The sequence below is a fragment of the Schistocerca piceifrons genome, chromosome 5, assembly GCF_021461385.2.
Source record: "Schistocerca piceifrons isolate TAMUIC-IGC-003096 chromosome 5, iqSchPice1.1, whole genome shotgun sequence".
NCBI classification, from domain to species: domain Eukaryota; kingdom Metazoa; phylum Arthropoda; class Insecta; order Orthoptera; family Acrididae; genus Schistocerca; species Schistocerca piceifrons.
The window spans coordinates 191,242,547-191,259,597 of NC_060142.1; the positions used below are offsets into that span (position 1 = coordinate 191,242,547).

Consider the following 17,051-nt stretch of genomic DNA (forward strand, 5'->3'; position numbering starts at 1 on the left):
GTTTCCCCTTGCTTTCTGCCGTAAATTTAGAATATGTCCCCTAAAATACATCAGCTTAAAATAACAAGTGTGGCAAATTTAAAAACATCATTATGCTGGGCAAATTTTGGGCTGCAGGAGTACCAGAACAGATTTCAGAAATGCGGTGCAGTATACGACTGAGTGTTGTCCAAAATTGGATCTTAGTTATTATAACTTTTAAAATAGGTTTACAGAACTGTATAGTTAGTTGGTCCTAAAGATTAAATTTTGTGTTTTAGATTTTTGCGTAGGGACCTTCAAATCATGATATCTCCTGAACTAATTAATTTCACACAACATAACTGTGTCACAATATTCAGGATCAAGAACTTCACTACTGTAATAATAAAATCTGAAACACTTCAAAAAATGAAAACATTAACAGGTATGTACAGACATGTAGTACAATCTTAGTTTTGTAGTTTATCAAAATAAATGAATAAATATTGAGAGGTATTTATAACATTGCTAGGTTTTTTTTGAAAACTGCTATGTTTAACACTGATTAAATAAGCCAAAATTTTATTTAAGTAAGCTAGGAAGTTATGGAGGGTGAAGATATTTGAGAAGTTAAAACTGGGTCAGTCTGTGAGGTATGCACAAATAGTGTGATTGGTAGTTTGCTGCTCTGTGGGGTAGAGATGGGAGTTGAGAGTCCCAATTTAGCACATAATTTTAACTCATCAGAAATGATGAACTTCATTTACTCTTCATACCTATCATCAGACATGTCTTAATGAAAAATCTGGATATTTTTAAAGCTCTCTTTGTAACATGCTAAGTGCTCTTGAGCCTTCATACTTCTTTAGTATATCCTTCTCCCATGTTGAAAAATCACTAAAAATGTTTGTGTAAGTATTTCATATGTTCACATATGAAAATAAATTCTATATGTGTATATTATAAAGTTTTCTTTTAACTGAAGGTATATTTTCTGTTTCTGGCAGAGTTGATGATTTAATTTTACACACATTTTAACAACTGGTAGTTATCTTCACGAGTTGTTAAAATGTGTGTAAAATTAAATCATTTTATCTTCTTCATGACATTGTAATTCTGTCAGAGACAGCAAAGGACCTGGAAGAGCAGTTGAATGGAGTGGACAGTGTCTTGAAAGGAGGATATAAGATGAACATCAACAAAAGCAAAATAATGACAATGGAATGTAGTGGAATTAAATTGAATGATGCTGAGGAAATTAGATTAGGAAATGAGACACTTAAAGTAGTAAAGGAGTTATGCTATGTGGGGAGCAAAATAACTGATGATGGTCGAAGTAGAGAGGATATAAAATGTGGACTGGCAATGGCAAGGAAAGCGTTTCTGAAGAACAGAAATTTGTTAACATCGAGTATAGATTTAAGTGTCAGGAAGTCGTTTCTGAAAGTATTTGTATGGAGTGTAGCCATGTATGGAAGTGAAACTGGACGATAAATAGTTTAGACAAGATGAGAATAGAAGCTTTCGAAATGTGGTGCTACAGAAGAATGCTGAAGATTAGATGGGTAGATCACATAACTAATGAGGAGGAATTGAATAGAATTGGGGAGAAGAGAAATTTGTGGCAGAACTGGAGTAGGAGAAGGGATCACTTGGTAGGAGATATTCTGAGACATCAAGGGATCACCAATTTAGTATTGGAGGGCAGTGTGGAGAGTAAAAATCATAGAGGGAGACCAAGAGATGAATACACTAAACAGATTCAGAAGGATGTAGGTTGCAGTAAGTACTGGGAGATGAAGAAGCTTGCACAGGATAGAGTAGCATGGAGAGCTGCATCAAACCAGTCTCTGGACTGAAGGCCACAACAACAACAACAACAGTTTTCTTCTGGGACTCCAAGCACTCTTAAGACCATTGCTTGAAGCACCTGAGGGAGACAAAAAAGTTGAAATGTCTCCTTAGTTCTGCCTCAGTTAATATGCAGTTAGATTCGGAATTTAAGTTGGAAGATACAAGAACAATCATGCTGTCACCCAAGATCCCTTTTCATCTTCTTGTTTTTATGTGCCTTGCATGCTTTTGTCATCTGGCTTTGTCACCACTGGCAGAAATCTTGATGCTGAAAGCTCACAAATCCAAACTCTCTCTCAATTCTGTGAAATGAAAGAGATTACTTCTTCATAAAACTTCATATATTGACTCAAATATTACAATCGGAAACACTTCTTATAATGCTTTGTTGTCGTTAAACATCAGCATTCAGTACATTAATAGAACAGTCTTTTCATCTCGTAGGATACGGACAGAATGAATGTTTTGACTGTCCTTGATGTCGTCAGTCATTATCATGACCCTCATAATTCTTTGGAGTGCTGACCTCATACTTGCTTCAGTGTCATTCTTGTTCTCTGGCTGTAAGCATGCCAGTACTTTCCGTGCCCATAAGTTATCTCCCTCCACTCCTCTCGTCAAATCTGGCATTGCTAATAGCACAAACTTGCACAATAATTATTACACTTGTTGTTCTTATCACTATTTATTTGCTCCCATTTTTGCTCAGGATGTACACTCGGACAAGGAAAAAGAACTCCCGGATAAAAATACACATTTTCCTGGGTGAAAATATCCTGCGGAACTGTAAAACGTATCAATGCCTTGAGTGGTAAAGGTTTTATACGCCACTTTCCGGCACTTTAGGAAACAAAACTCAGCAAAAAAATAACACATTTTGGAAAGATTTTTGATGTGCAGCAACATGTACACTGCAAATTTTTGTGATACGCAAGTATAAATACAAATTCCACCAAACACAGCATGTTAGTTTCTGAAGCACTGAAGTCCAGATTGCAGTGTGCTTTTCTCAGCATGTCACAGCTCACCTCACATTATCTTGCAATTAATATACTTGTAGTATAGCTTCTTTTGCGAGTGTTATCCTTTAAGATGTCTCAAACACGAATATGCCAATAAATTTTTAAATGATGATACAAATTTCATGTCTTCTGGACCCGAAATTCTTGTAAGCAGCTGGTCCTCAAAGCCTTGAGTTTTGCTTTAGAGTCAGTCACTCTGTGATTTAAGAAATTCATTGCACATTTTCGCACATAACATAATTAATGTTGTGTAAAAGGAAATTTACTTTGAAAGTAACGCTTCTCAAACCACCATTTGGAATATTTTCCTGTGACTTGTTAGAAATGTAAACTTTTGTGACATCATGCTCATTTAATTCATTTGTTGTGAAGTATTGCATAGCCTTCGTCCTGAAGCCTTTGACACATATCGCTGTCAGTGAACACTTATGTGCACTTGTTTCTATCTCATATATGTTTTATTGCTGGAGTATTATTCTACAATAACGGCCTAAAGTAAAATTCTTTGTTAGAATACAAGTCCTTACCAGTCAAAATTACATAAATTTAACTCAAAAGTAAGTTAATAAAAAATTCTCGGAATTTAAAAAATTCCTGGGTTTTTCCCCCAGTTTTCTCTCAGATGAAAATATTTCCCGATTTTTTTTTTTTTTTTTTTTTTTTTTTTTTTTCCAAATTTGCCGGGGCGTTTACACCCTGTAGCTAGCTAGACTCACTGATGTTAGGTAATCAAGGTACCAATCTCTAATGCTGTGCTCTGGTTGTACCTGCATATGTTATTCAGGAGCTTTGCTTGCAGTTTGCTCTGTAAACATATACTGCGTCTGTGTTTGGCAGGCCATAATACTCATAGCATACATTATTTTCACTACTTGCTAGCTTAAAGCTTATCTATTATTATTGCATAGCGTAGTATGTGGCATGTGGTGTAATTTCACACTTAAAGTCAGCCTGTCACCTCATCCCCCCCCCCCCCTGCCCCTTCCTCCCCTGCCCGTATGATGGTTTCTCAATATTCGTCTTTATTATTACAACTTTTTTGCTCCTGCATGTGCTTAACCTAAAACTGTTATCAGATAGTCAAAGTAGATATAAAATGCAGTTAACAGGATAGAGAGAGGGATAGGAAGTTGTTATGCAGAAACAGAAGTGTAGAAGCAATGTAACAATTAACTTGTCACTTTTAGGCGATATATTTCTTTAACACGTGTACATTGTAAAGACCCTTCTTTACCACATGATGGGTACAAGAGGAATACTGCTTTTAGATGCAGCAATCAACTATTTCATATGGGCCTCCATAGCAGTGGAAAAATGTACTTGTTTCTCTTTAAGATTTGAGTTTGGGTGGTACACTCTTTTCAACACTGCCATGTACTTTAAACTCTGGTACTGTTGTTCTGCTTGTTTTCTTAAGTGTCTTTCCATATTGTAGTAATATACATTTCACCTCTTGCTGGACTGTAGAGCCAACTGAAACACTTCAGTAACTGTTTGTCAAAGAATTTCTTATCCAACACTTCCACAGATGATAAGCCTGTTGATAAATGGGGAAGTTCATTTAACACAACTAGAAATTCTGCTATTAACTGAGCCCAAGTAGTATGCTTCTCTGAACAAGACATATGATGTAGTTCCCAATTTCTTTCATTGCCCATTTAGAGGGATTCAATTGTGGATGATATTTTAAAATAGTGAAATGCTTCACATCTTCCCACACTAAAAGCTCTTTAAAGTTATGGCTTACAAATTGCGATCATTGTCGATGAGTAAACAGTTTGGTTTACTCACATCCTCAAAATATAGTCCCTCAAGCAATTGATTGCTGTATTAGTATTGGCTGATTTTATAGGACACCGTTTAATGGATTTTGACAAGCACTGTAATAAGACTAAAATATGAACCATGCCATCTCTGCCCTGTAGTAAAGGACCATAGAAGTCTGCCTTTGTGAGGTCATATGATGCTTTATGTATTACAGGATATAGCTTTATGGTACCCAACATTTCTTGTACCTTTTGACACAAATCATTACACAACATTTTCCTCTTTTTCTTCTTCCTCCTTCTGTCTCCCTGAAGGCTGGCTTATGCGTCTGACATGTAACCATTGACTGGGTAACGCATAATTCCCAGTCCTGGTTCGACAGGTAGGGTTTGCATGTACCCTCTGGTACAGGCCACACCCAGGGAGGAGTGATTGCCTGGGCTGTTACCTTTTCAAATTACAAATTACTTCTTTCATCCCTCAAGCCAACAAACATCTGAATTGTCATCTGCCACCTGCACATGCTCCAAAAAATCAAAGAGAGGCAATTGGTCTTTTCCTTCACCAACTCTGAGATCCTCTCCAATGGTGTTGCCACGTGATACCCTCACTCAGCAGATCTCTGTGTTGCCAGTACACACCACCAACCACCTGGACTCTGCATACTTTCAGACTCCGCATGTACTTATTACCATTTGGACTTCTTCTGCACAGCCCAGCTCGCCCGTCGTCTCGAGTGGTCTATTCTCTTTGACACATACTTGAGCGACCATTTCCGGTGCACTCCATTTGCTGACTCATACCCCACCTACGTGCACAGCCAAATGGCAGCTTTATAAGGGCGACTGGAGTTCTCTCTGATGACTTTCGATGAACATTTCCCAAATTGTGATGACCAGGTAGAATACTTTACGAATGTTATCCTTACCACCACAGAATGTTCCATTCCTCGCACTTCATCTTTACTGTGCCATGTGCCTGTGCTTCGGTGGACAGAGGCGTTCCGCGATGCAATTTGCTTGCAGAGACATGATCTCAGCATTTCTAATTGTCATCCTATGATGGCAAACTCTATTCGTTGTAAACAGTTGCATATACAGTGTCATCACGTTCTTCGAGACAGCAACAAAGCTAGCTGGATTTCATTTAGTTGTTCTTTCAATGATTCCACTCCCTCTTCCATCATGTGGGTCAACATCCAGTTGCTCTCTGGGACCAAGGTCCATTCTCCAGTTTCTGGCCTGTCCATAGCAGTTGATGTTATAGTGGATCCTATTGCTATCTCCAACACCTTGGGCCGCTGTTTTGCAAAGATTTTGAGCTCTACCCACTATCATTCTGCCTTCCTCCATTGGAAACAAGTGGAGGAGGCTCCCATGATACCCTTCTCTTCTCAGAATCGTGAGTACTACAGCACTGCTTTCACTATGAGAGAGCTAGATCATGCTCTCACTTCATCCTGAACCTCTGCGCCAGGGCTACAAGATGTTCACAGACAGAAGTTGCAGCACCTTTTTTTCGCAGGCAAGCACTTTCTTCTTCATATGTACAGTCGCATCTGGGCAGACGGCATGTTTACCAGATGCTGGCATGAAGCCACTGTCATATCCATACCTAAGGCTGGTAAGGACCAACACTTTCCTTCTAGCTACCACCCCATTTCACTCACCAGTTGTGTCTGCAAGGTGATGGAACATATCATTCGTGCCCAGCTAGTCTTTCAGTTTGCTAACCACTCTACAATGTGGATTTTGAATGAGCCATTCTGCAGTTGACCTTTTTGTTGATGGTTTTGCAATCTGTTGCAGTTCTCCATGGACGTGTCTCCTTGAGTGGTGTCTACAGCATTGTCTCAATCATCTTTACTCGTGGAGCATTGACAGTGGCTTTTGCTTTTCCACTGACTAAACCATTTGTATTAATTTGTGGAGCACATTGGGTTTCTTCCACTGTCTTTTTATCTTGGCCCTGCTGCTCTTCCATTTGTTGAAGCTGTGAAGTTCCTGGGGCTCATGCTTGACAGGAAACTTTCTTGGGCCTCCCACGTGTCTTACTTTGCCGCCCACTGTACGCAGTCACTCATTGTCCTACAGCAGACCAGATGACCCACCTCTGTTTATACTGGTCCCTTGTCCATTTGAAACTACACTATTGGTGTTTCATTTAAGCATCTGCAACATCTATCCGTCTTATGCTGTCTCAATGCAATACACCATCGTGGCATCCGTATGGCCACTGGTGCCTTTTACACTAGCTTGTTTGGGAGTCTGTATGCAGAAGCGACAGAACTACCACTGTTGTACCAAAGTGATGTTCTACACAGCAGACACACATGCTGTTTGAAACTTCCTGACAGATTAAAACTGTGCCGGACCGAGACTCGAACTCAGGACCTTTGCCTTTCGTGGGCAAGTACTCTACCAACAGAGCTACCCAAGCACGACTCACACCCTGTCCTTACCTGTCAGAACTAGCACTCCTGGAAGAAGGGATATAGCGGAGACATGGCTTTGCCACAGCCTGGGGGATGTTTCCAGAATGAAATTTTCATATTAGCACACACTCTGCTGCAGAGTGAAAATTTCATTCTGGACCATGCTGTTTGTATGCAATGCCTGGCCACCCATCCTATGCCACCTCTTTTGATGATTCCTTTGACTGCCAGTACAGGGCGTGTCCGTCTTCTCTGTTACCTCCTGGAGATTGCTTTCAGCTATTGCTCCGGCAGTTTAACTTCATGCTACCTGCCACATTCCTGATGGATGTGAACCCTTCACCACCTTGACTTCGTGCAGCAGCCCATGTTCACCTTGGACTTCATTCACTTCCTAAAAACACTACTCCAGACTTGCACTATTGCCACAAGTTTCTCTACCTTTGCAAGGAATTATGCAATAGTACATTTGTGTACACTTATGACTCTCGGACTGACCGTGGTGTCCAGTGTATCTTCATCATTGGCACCAATGATTTTCGGTATAGGCTCCTGGAACACAGCTTAGTATTTTCAGCGGAGCTCTTCGCCCTCTATCAGGCCGTGCAGTACATCTGGTGACACAGACTTTTCAATTGTGACATTTGCTCCAACTCTCTCTGTGCCCCTCAGAGTCTCTGTGGGCTGTACACCATCCATCCCTTTGTGCAATGGGTCCAGGAAAGCTTTCACTTGCTCACTCTTGATGAAGCCACTTTGACATTTATGTGGGTCCCTGGTCACATCATTTTGATGGGAAACAAGGCTGCAGATGCTGCTACCAAGGCTGCAATCTTCCTTCATTGGTCCACTAGTACTTCCATTCCTTCCGATGATCTCTGTGTTACCGTCAATCAGCAGGTGGTGTCACTTAGGCTTCATCACTGGTCTTCCCTTCATGGGAACAAGTTCCGGGGAATTAAATCTCTTCTAGTGACTTGGCTAACCTCCACTCAGTTCTCTCACTGCAAGGAGATCATTTTAGCTATGTTGTGTGTTGGACACTGTCTTTCTAGCCATCCCATTCATTAAGTGGTGATCCCACACCACTTTGTGCTCAGTGTTCTCAACCTTTGACAGTTCACCATTTCCTGATGGAATGCTCTTTTTTTTTAACCACTTTATGTTCTAATTTATGTTTGCCGTCCGAGCTATTGGCCGTTTTAGTGAACGACGCACGGGCTGTCGACTGCTCTTTACCCTTTTTTTTTTTTCTTTTTTGTAACAGTCTTTAGTTCAGGACCTCTGTTGTCTCTCTGGTGTATTTTATGGATCTTTCTCCAGGTCCCTGTTTTTAGCTGCCTTTCCTTCCGTCGATTGAGCCTAACATGCAGTCGCTTTTAACTCCTTTTTTATCTTCGTGTTGTATAGGTCTGACATGGGTGTGAATGACCTTAGTTGTTTTTGCGACCTAAAGCAAAACAAACAAACATCCTGAGGAATACATATTTTCCAAAATGCTGGATCTTTGTTGACACTCTAAAACAGAGACCCTTGGTACACTACCCATTTATCCTTTTCTTTTTCTGATAGAATAGCTGGTTTGCTTGCTGCCAATAACTCTCCAACATCTTTATTCATTTGAAATGCTTCTTTTATCTTTCATACTAAGTAATGTATTTCATTGTTAGTGTAACTGAGAGGAAATTGATTGTGAATATCACTCCAATACCTCCTGTTCTGGGCACATCAAATCCAGGGATACCATATTTACTCGAATCTAAGCCGCACTCAAATCTAAGCCACACCTGAAAAACGAGACTCGAAATCGAGGAAAAAAAATTTTCCCGAATCTAAGCCGCACCTGAAATTTGAGACTCGAAATTCAAGGGGAGACAAAAGTTTTAGGCCACATCTCCAAATCGAAACAAAGTTGGTCCATTGTAATATGAGACACAATTTAGATCGAATGAATGACGATACAGCTACAGTAGTTTGGTTCGAGTCGTGAGCTTAGCAGTTAAGCTTTGCCAGGTAGCCATTGCTATGCGTCAGGCGCTCCGTCCTTATTTATACGGGTACGATTCCTTTTTCACGTGCTTTGTCTGGTTTGAATTGATTGCTTATTTTTCTTTGATCTGATATGCGCCGTTTTCTTTGTTATAGGTGTTTACGTCACTCTAAGCTGAAAATGCATTACTGTACTGTGTCATGCATTGTTTGTTGCATTCATAGTGCGTGTTTACGGCCTGTCGCCGCTCGCGGCATGGCTTCTTTTTGTGCGCGCTACCGTCGCTTATAATTAAAAAAAAAAAAAAAAAAAAAAAAAAAAAAAAAAAAAGAAGAGGAATCGTCTCATTAGCGAAACAATGGCAAGAGACTGGTATTTGTTGTTACTTACACTGCTGCTTTCTTTGCTAATGATTAACAAGAACCAAATAATAGACTGCGTATGATAGATGTTCTGAACAACAGTTTAGCGAAAATTTTTCTCCGTTTGAAAGTCTTTGCAGGCGCCTCTTTAGTACGTTATATTCTGCACAGAAATTAGAGTCATCTTAGATTTAAAAATGTAGTCAATTGCCATACTTCATTTCTGACTGTATCACTACTAGGCATAAGAATAATACGAATATAAAGATGGCATGATATGTATATTCTTCCGCGTTTGCTATTGTCTCACTCTAGTTTCGTAGTTTATTAGGCAGACAGGATTTAAATGAGATAGCAGCAAACACGAAACAATATGTGGTAAAATGTTTATATTCGTATTATTCTTATGGTGAAGAGAATACTGCATGTGATTCACAATTCATAAAAGTTCCTATTAGTAACCATCTCTTCTCACAGGTAGGAAAAAATCCAGAATGTCGAGTTGGCCATATTGACAAACATCCCAAACAGTCTTGCCAGTCGGATTTTCGTAGTACATTGAAATGCTGCTGCTACATTCGAAGATGAACAATACGGAATTTGTATTTACTTTGTTGGATAATGTACGAAAATGCAGTGGTCGAAACTCGGGGCGGAGAAAAAAGCTCGTCTTCCACTTTTTTTTATTTAATGACGCAGCGGTTTTGGTGCCAGTATTTATCTTTGTGCCTACAAAGCATGCGTATGTAGCGCTACATATATTCGACGGCAGAAGTTAGTTGTGGCGGCACCCACCAACATTTTTCAGAAACTTCCACTTGCTTTGCACTCGATTCTAAGCCGCAGGTGGTTTTTTGGATTACAAAAACTGGAAAAAAAGTGCGGCTTAGATTCGAGTAAATACGGTAATCTGGATAGAGCATTAGGTTTACATTCTGTGACTCCTTTACACGATTTATTTGTATTTGGAGTTCCCGCAGGAAGAGTACCCAGCACATAATCTTGCTATGTAGCAGTCTGCTGTCCATTAGGAAAGATGATGATTGGTGATTGATGCAAACTACAATCATCAACCCCCAAATAAGCATCTGAAACTCATACCTAGCTTTCCTTTTCAGTGTCTGTGTTCATGCTTGTTAAGGCGACTGCTTGCAAAAGCTATAGATATATATTGTCCTCCTTTGGGATTCTGTGCCCCTTGAAAGAATCCCACTCCCAGACCATATTCTGAGACATCACAGACTAATTTAAATGATTGGTGCATTTGAGGGTGACCTAGAGCCTTAGCATTCACTAAAGCATGTTTTATATTATTAAACATGTTGAGCTTTGCTTCAGTAAGGTTAGGATATGTGGATCATTCATTGCTTGCCGTTTCATGAAACTTCTATGAAATCCCACTAGGACTAGGAACGCACATATTTGTTTTACATGCAGGTTTCGGGACACTGCTTGAGCACTTTAATTCTTTTGGGGTCAGGTTTTATTCTGTTCACTCTCATCAAATGTCCTAGAAGTATCAGTTTTCCCAACCAAAATGTGATTTTTCCTAACTGTATGGTGGTTTCCCTTTCTAATAATCTCTTTAAAGTTTTTATCAACAATGCGCAATGATCACACTGATTTTTGGAGACCATCAAAATGTCATTCTCATACATAATCAATTCATGGAGCAGGTCCAAGCCCAAAGATATGTCAACAGCCTGTTTGAACACTGCTACTGATATGTGGAGTCCAAAAGAAAGCACTTCAAATCAGTATGACTTACCTTCGAACAAAAATGATGATAAAGGTCTGGAGTTCACATGTAGGGATATCTACCAGTACCCAGCAGTTAAATCCATTGAACTGAAAGTTTGTACTTGTTCAAATCATGATAACAGTTCCTCAGTGTCTACTAACTGCCCCCCTGCAGGTCTGGGGGTTTGAATAGGCCCGAGGTATTCCTGCCTTTCGTAAGAGGTGACTAAAAGGAGTCTCACATGTTTTGGCCTTTATGTGATGATCCCCTGTAGGGTCTGATCTCTAATTTTCAAAATTTTCTCGAAGAGTGAGCCAACTGGGGAAGGGCGCCTTATGTGGTGCATAGTTTCCATCATGCACTGAGACCTCTCGCATCCTACGTTGATGGATCTGCACTTCCACTCATTCTCCAGCTGTTGGGCGATGTCACCATCCTGGGTGCGCTTTCCTCCATCCTCTGTGCAGTATCACTTTCTGCGCTGTCAATGATAATATACCAAGCGAGATGACACAGTGGCTAGCACACTGGACTTGCATTCGGGAGGACGACGGTTCAATCCTGTATCCGGCCATCCTGATTTAGGTTTTCCGTGATTTCCCTAAATCGCTCCAGGCAAATGCCGGGATGGTTCCTTTGTAAGGGCACAACCGATTTCCCGTCCTTCCCTAATCCAATGAGACCGATGACCTCGCTGTCTGGTCTCCTCCCCCAAACAACCCAACCCCAACTCAACTATTCCTTATCACAGTATCTATAACCTTAGAGAACTTCAACTTCAACGATAATGGACTTCTTAGCTCGTTTGCACCTTATATCCAGCATGGTAGCCAGTACGTTGTAGTGGGGCCGCAGTGTACCCTATTGGTTGTAACCCCCTGACCACACAGGGATTGCTCTGCTGATGCCTGCACTGTTAACTCCCCACATATGCCAAGTAGTAGATGCCCGTCACCCTGGAGCAAGAGGACTCCTGGCAATGGCCATCCTGCCAGATGGCCTTTGCTGCGGCTGGGTGGTGCCTGTGGGGAGGCCCCTGGTCAGAGTGGGTGGCATCAGGGCGGATGACATGCCATGAAGCGCAGTACGTCATCTTTTGCTGGTGGTCAAACACCAGCAGCCTCTAAGCAATCGAGGTCTAACTTCAATGCTAAGAAATATTACACCAAATCGTCCCCTCCCCCCGGCCACACCATGGGAGTAATGCCAGGCTAGGGATGGCAGCAAAGCTTATTCACCCTGGTACCACATATGTACGAGAGTTGATGGGGAATCTTTCTTGTCAATGAAACCTAAGTTTTTTGTGGAGCATTTAGAGGGCAAATTTGGGGAGGTGGAGGGCTTGTCCAAAATGTGGTCAGGGTTGATCTTGATCAAAACAACATCCTCTGCCCAGTCACAGGCACTACTCGCCTGTGACAAGCTGGGGGATGTTTCTGTAACCATCACGCCTCAAAAGAGCTTAAATATGGTCCGAGGGATAATCAGGTTGTCACTTGTGCCTTCATCTTGGCCTTTGAGGATGACACATAATCCGAGAAGGTCGAGGTGATGGTTTACCACTGCAACGTAAAGCCATATATCCCTCCCCTGATGCAGTGCTGTAAGTGCAGGAAGTTCGGCCATATGTTTTCCCGCTGTACTTCCAGCATAACCTGTCGGGATTGTAGACATCCTTCACATACTCCCTGTGCCCTGCCTCCCATTTGTGTCAACTGCAGAGAGCACCATTCACCTTGCTCGCCAGACCGCAGGATTCTCCAGAAAGAAAGAAAAATAATGGAATACAAGACCCTGGACCGACTGACCTCCACTGAGGCTAGGAGAAAATATGAAAAGCTACATCCTGTGCATATGACATCAACCTACGCTGCCGCTACGACAAAGGTTTTACAATTTTCTGTTCCGCCGTGTACGGTCGGCTCTCAGAGCCGTCAGACTCCATCTGCCCCCTTAACGGTGGGGGCACTTCCCTCTCTGTTGCTCCTGCGCAACCTACTTCATTAGCAACCCCCATCCCCTGCCCCAAACCATCGGGGACGTCAGTCCCCACTTCTCAGTAGGAGAAGCATAAGTCTTCTTCAGCTCCTCTCGCCAGGAAGGGATCCCTTGGGTCACTCCCTTCCCAGGTTCCTACCAGTGGCAAAGCTGACACCCGCCAGTGGCTGAAGCAACCACAGGTAGCTGGTCGTAGGGCTTCACGGTCCTTTTATATCCCTGAGACTGAATCAGTGAAGCCCTCCTAGCCGGACAAACCTAAGGAGCAGCGAGAGAAAACTAAACAGAAGAAGACCCCCAAGAACCAAGGCGCAGCAGTGGCACCCACACCACCACTACATACAAGCTCTGTGTCTGAGGATGAGGTGGAGATTCTGGTGTCCACTGAGGACCTAGATCTCGCTGGGCCCTCAGACACAATGTATGTCGATCGCACAGGTACTCACAGTGACAGCAGATCCTCCAGTGAAATGGGGGCGGTTTTTTCCACCACTTGGCTGAGCTACAGCAACTGTTAAGCTTTACATCTAATTTCTGCATTGCCCTCCAGGAAACCTGGTTCCTGGCAATTCGGACCCCTGCCCACTGCGGCTGTAAGGGATATTACAGGAACCGTAGCGACTATAATAGAGTTTTAGGTGTAGTTTGTGTCTATGTCCTGAACTCGGTATGTAGTGAACCTATGCCCCTTAAAACCTCTCTTGAAGCTGTGGCTGTCAGGATAAGGACGACACAGGAAATAACTATGTGCAATGTAATCTTCCTCCAGATGGTGCAGTACCCCTGAATGTATTGGCTGCACTGATTGATCAACTCCCTAAACCTTTCCTGCTTTTGGGAGATTTTAATTTGTAAGACTCCTTGTGGGGTGGCACCATGTATTGGCTGAGGTAGAGAGGTCGAAAATTTACTGTCACAACTCGACCTCTGCCTCTTAAATACAGGTTCTTCCACATATTTCAGTGTGGTACATGACATATATTCGGCCATTGATCTCTCGGTTTTCAGTCCTGGCTTTCTCCCATCTATCAGCTGGAGAGCACTTGATGACCTGTGTGGTAGTGAGCACTTCCCCATCTTCCTGTCACTCCCCTGGCATCGTGCCCACTGACACCTACCCAGATGGGCTCTAAACAAGGCAGACTGGCAAGCCTTCACCTCTGCTGTCACTGCTGAATCTCCCCCACATGGTGCCATCAATGTTGTCGTTGAGCAGGTCACTACAACGATGGTTTCTGCGGCGGAAAATGCGATCCCTCATTCTTTAGCGCGCCCCTGGTGAAAGACAGTCCCTTTGTGGTCACCAGAAGTTGCTGACGCAATTAAAGTGTGTCGGGAAGCTCTACAGCGACATAAGTAGCACCCTTCCCTAGAACCCCTAATGTCTCCATTCACTGTCACAACCCTCAGAATTCTCTGGAGTGCTGCATGTATGCAACAAGGGGTGCACCTGCATGGCTCAACCACCGACCCAGCGAATGATGTATGGTAGGAACCAGCTGTCCGTCACCCCAATCTTGTACATACACAGCGTGTAACCTCCCAGTTACATATACGTACAAACGAATTCTCACACAGTTTGCATATTTGCATTTGTCAACTACCTAATGAAATATCTACGCGCAGCTGACAAACATCATCAAAGGTAAGACACATGTAGTAACCTGTCACTTTCATGAAGTGGTAAGACATACTTAAAGGTCAGTTGTCAAAATATAATGCAGAACATCAAAGGTCAGTTATGCTAGAAACATGAAAAAGTGCAGTCAAATTATATGTGGTTTGAAACTTCCTGGCAGATTAAAACTGTGTGCCTGACCGAGACTCGAACTCGGGACCTTTGCCTTTCACGGGCAAGTGCTCTACCAACAGAGCTACCGAAGCACGACTCACGCCCGGTACTCACAGCCCTACTTCTGCCAGTATCTCGTCTCCTACCTTCCAAACTAGCTTGCCCACGAAAGGCAAAGGTCCCGAGTTCGAGTCTCGGTCGGGCACACAGTTTTAATCTGCCAGGAAGTTTCATATCAGCGCACACTCCGCACCCCGCTGCAGAGTGAAAATCTCATTCTCTATATGTGGTTTGCCTATCACCATCATGGGACCACCATGGACATTTAATCTCTCTACATGCACCAGCCATATTTCAAACAGTGATAATGTGCTGCACATTGTTAGAGAGGGGATTAACAAAGGAAGTATCTCAAATACAGCAATGAATCTGAAATACAATTTACTACAGGTTGATAACAACCACTATCTTTTGGTAGAATGATGTCAATTTTCTGTAAATTTGCTGTTGACTCATCTGCAGCAATATTTAATAAGGAAGTTGGCCAATATTGTACAAAAGGGACATGGGTTAGGGAAAACAGCAAATCTATCCAGCTGCTGAAGGCAAGTGGAGAGGGCATTTATTTACTACGTCAGCCATCATGTTTAGTAATAAACTTTTCTATGTGCTAAGGAACAATAGTATAACAAATATCTTAGGCATACAATTATTGCGAATTTATAATGGACATCATCGTCAGCAAAAAAGGCAGTCTATGGTTTGGAGTGTGGATTGTTAGATCCCTTTAATGACTAGTTATGTTAGAAGATTTGAAAAGGTAAATGTATAGGCTGCAGTTATAGTGGGAATTAGTGAAATGCTGCAGCAGGATGAACAAGACTTCTGATCAGATGAGTACAGACTTATAAACATAAAATCAAAAAGGAGTACTGCAGGATTAGATCTAATAACGAGTAAGAAAACAGGAATGCCGGTAAGTTACTATGAACAGCAAGTTAAGGGAGAAGAAAATTTAATTGTGGTGGAAGACTGAAATTCAATAATTGTTAAAGGAAGGCGAGGAAAAGTATTGGGAGAGCATGGCCTGGGGGAAAGGAATACAACAGAAGACAAATGACTAGCTTTGAGAGAGAAAATAGGGAAGGCAGGAGAAGATCACAAAGGTAAAAAAACAAGGCCTTGGAGAAATCGCTGGATAACTCATATTATTGAACCTGAATGATGACAGGATAATATATAAAAATGCAGTAAATGAATCAGTGAAAAAGGAATAAAAAATTAGATTTACAGAAAGTGCAAAATGGCTGAACAGGAATGGATAGAGGACAGATCTAAGGCTGTAGAAACACACACAGCCAGGGGAACTTTACATACCACCTATTGGAAAATAGTCATTTGGAGAAAAGAAAAGCAACTGTATGAATATCAAGAGTTCAGATGGCAAATAAGTACTAAACAAAGAAGGTAAAGCTGAAAAGTGGAAGGGGATATGTAGAGGGGCTCTACAAGGGAAATGAACTTGATGATGATCTTATAAAAAGGGAGAGGTAGTAGATGAGAATGAGATAGAGCTATGATACTAAGAGAAGAATATGACACTGAGCAAGCCGTAATGGAAACCAAAGAAAAATTTGGAGAAGGAATTAAAGTTCATGGTGAGGAAATGAACTCTTTGAGGTTTCCTGATAATATTGTAATTTTGTCAGAGACAGCAAAGGATTTGGAAGAGCAGTGGAAAGGAAAGGAATGAGTAGTGTTTTGAAATGAGGTTATAAGAGGAATATTAATAAAAGTAAAACAAGGGTAATGGAATGTAGTCAGATTAAAGCAAGTGATGCTGAGGGAATTAGTAGAAAGTGACACATTAAAATTATTAGATGAGTTTCGCTTTTTGTACAGCAAAATAACTGATGGGAGCTAAAGTAGACAGGATATAAAATGCAGACTGGTTACATCAAGGAAAGAAGAGTAATTTGTTGTACTCTAATATAAATTTGTTGTAGTACGTCTTTTCTGAAGGAAGGTATTTTGTGGAGTGTAGATTGTGTGGAAGTTAAATGTGGATGGTAAGCAATTCGGACAAGAAGAGAATACAAGCTTTTGAATTGTGGTGTTATGGAAGAATTC

The 17,051-nt window shown here is 41.7% G+C and overlaps 1 protein-coding gene across 1 annotated transcript in view; it reads left to right on the forward strand.

The window, feature by feature from the left end:
* Positions 1–17,051, forward strand: part of LOC124797998 (cysteine and histidine-rich protein 1 homolog) — a 53,016-nt gene that overhangs the window by 25,801 nt on the left and 10,164 nt on the right. The window lies entirely within an intron of this gene.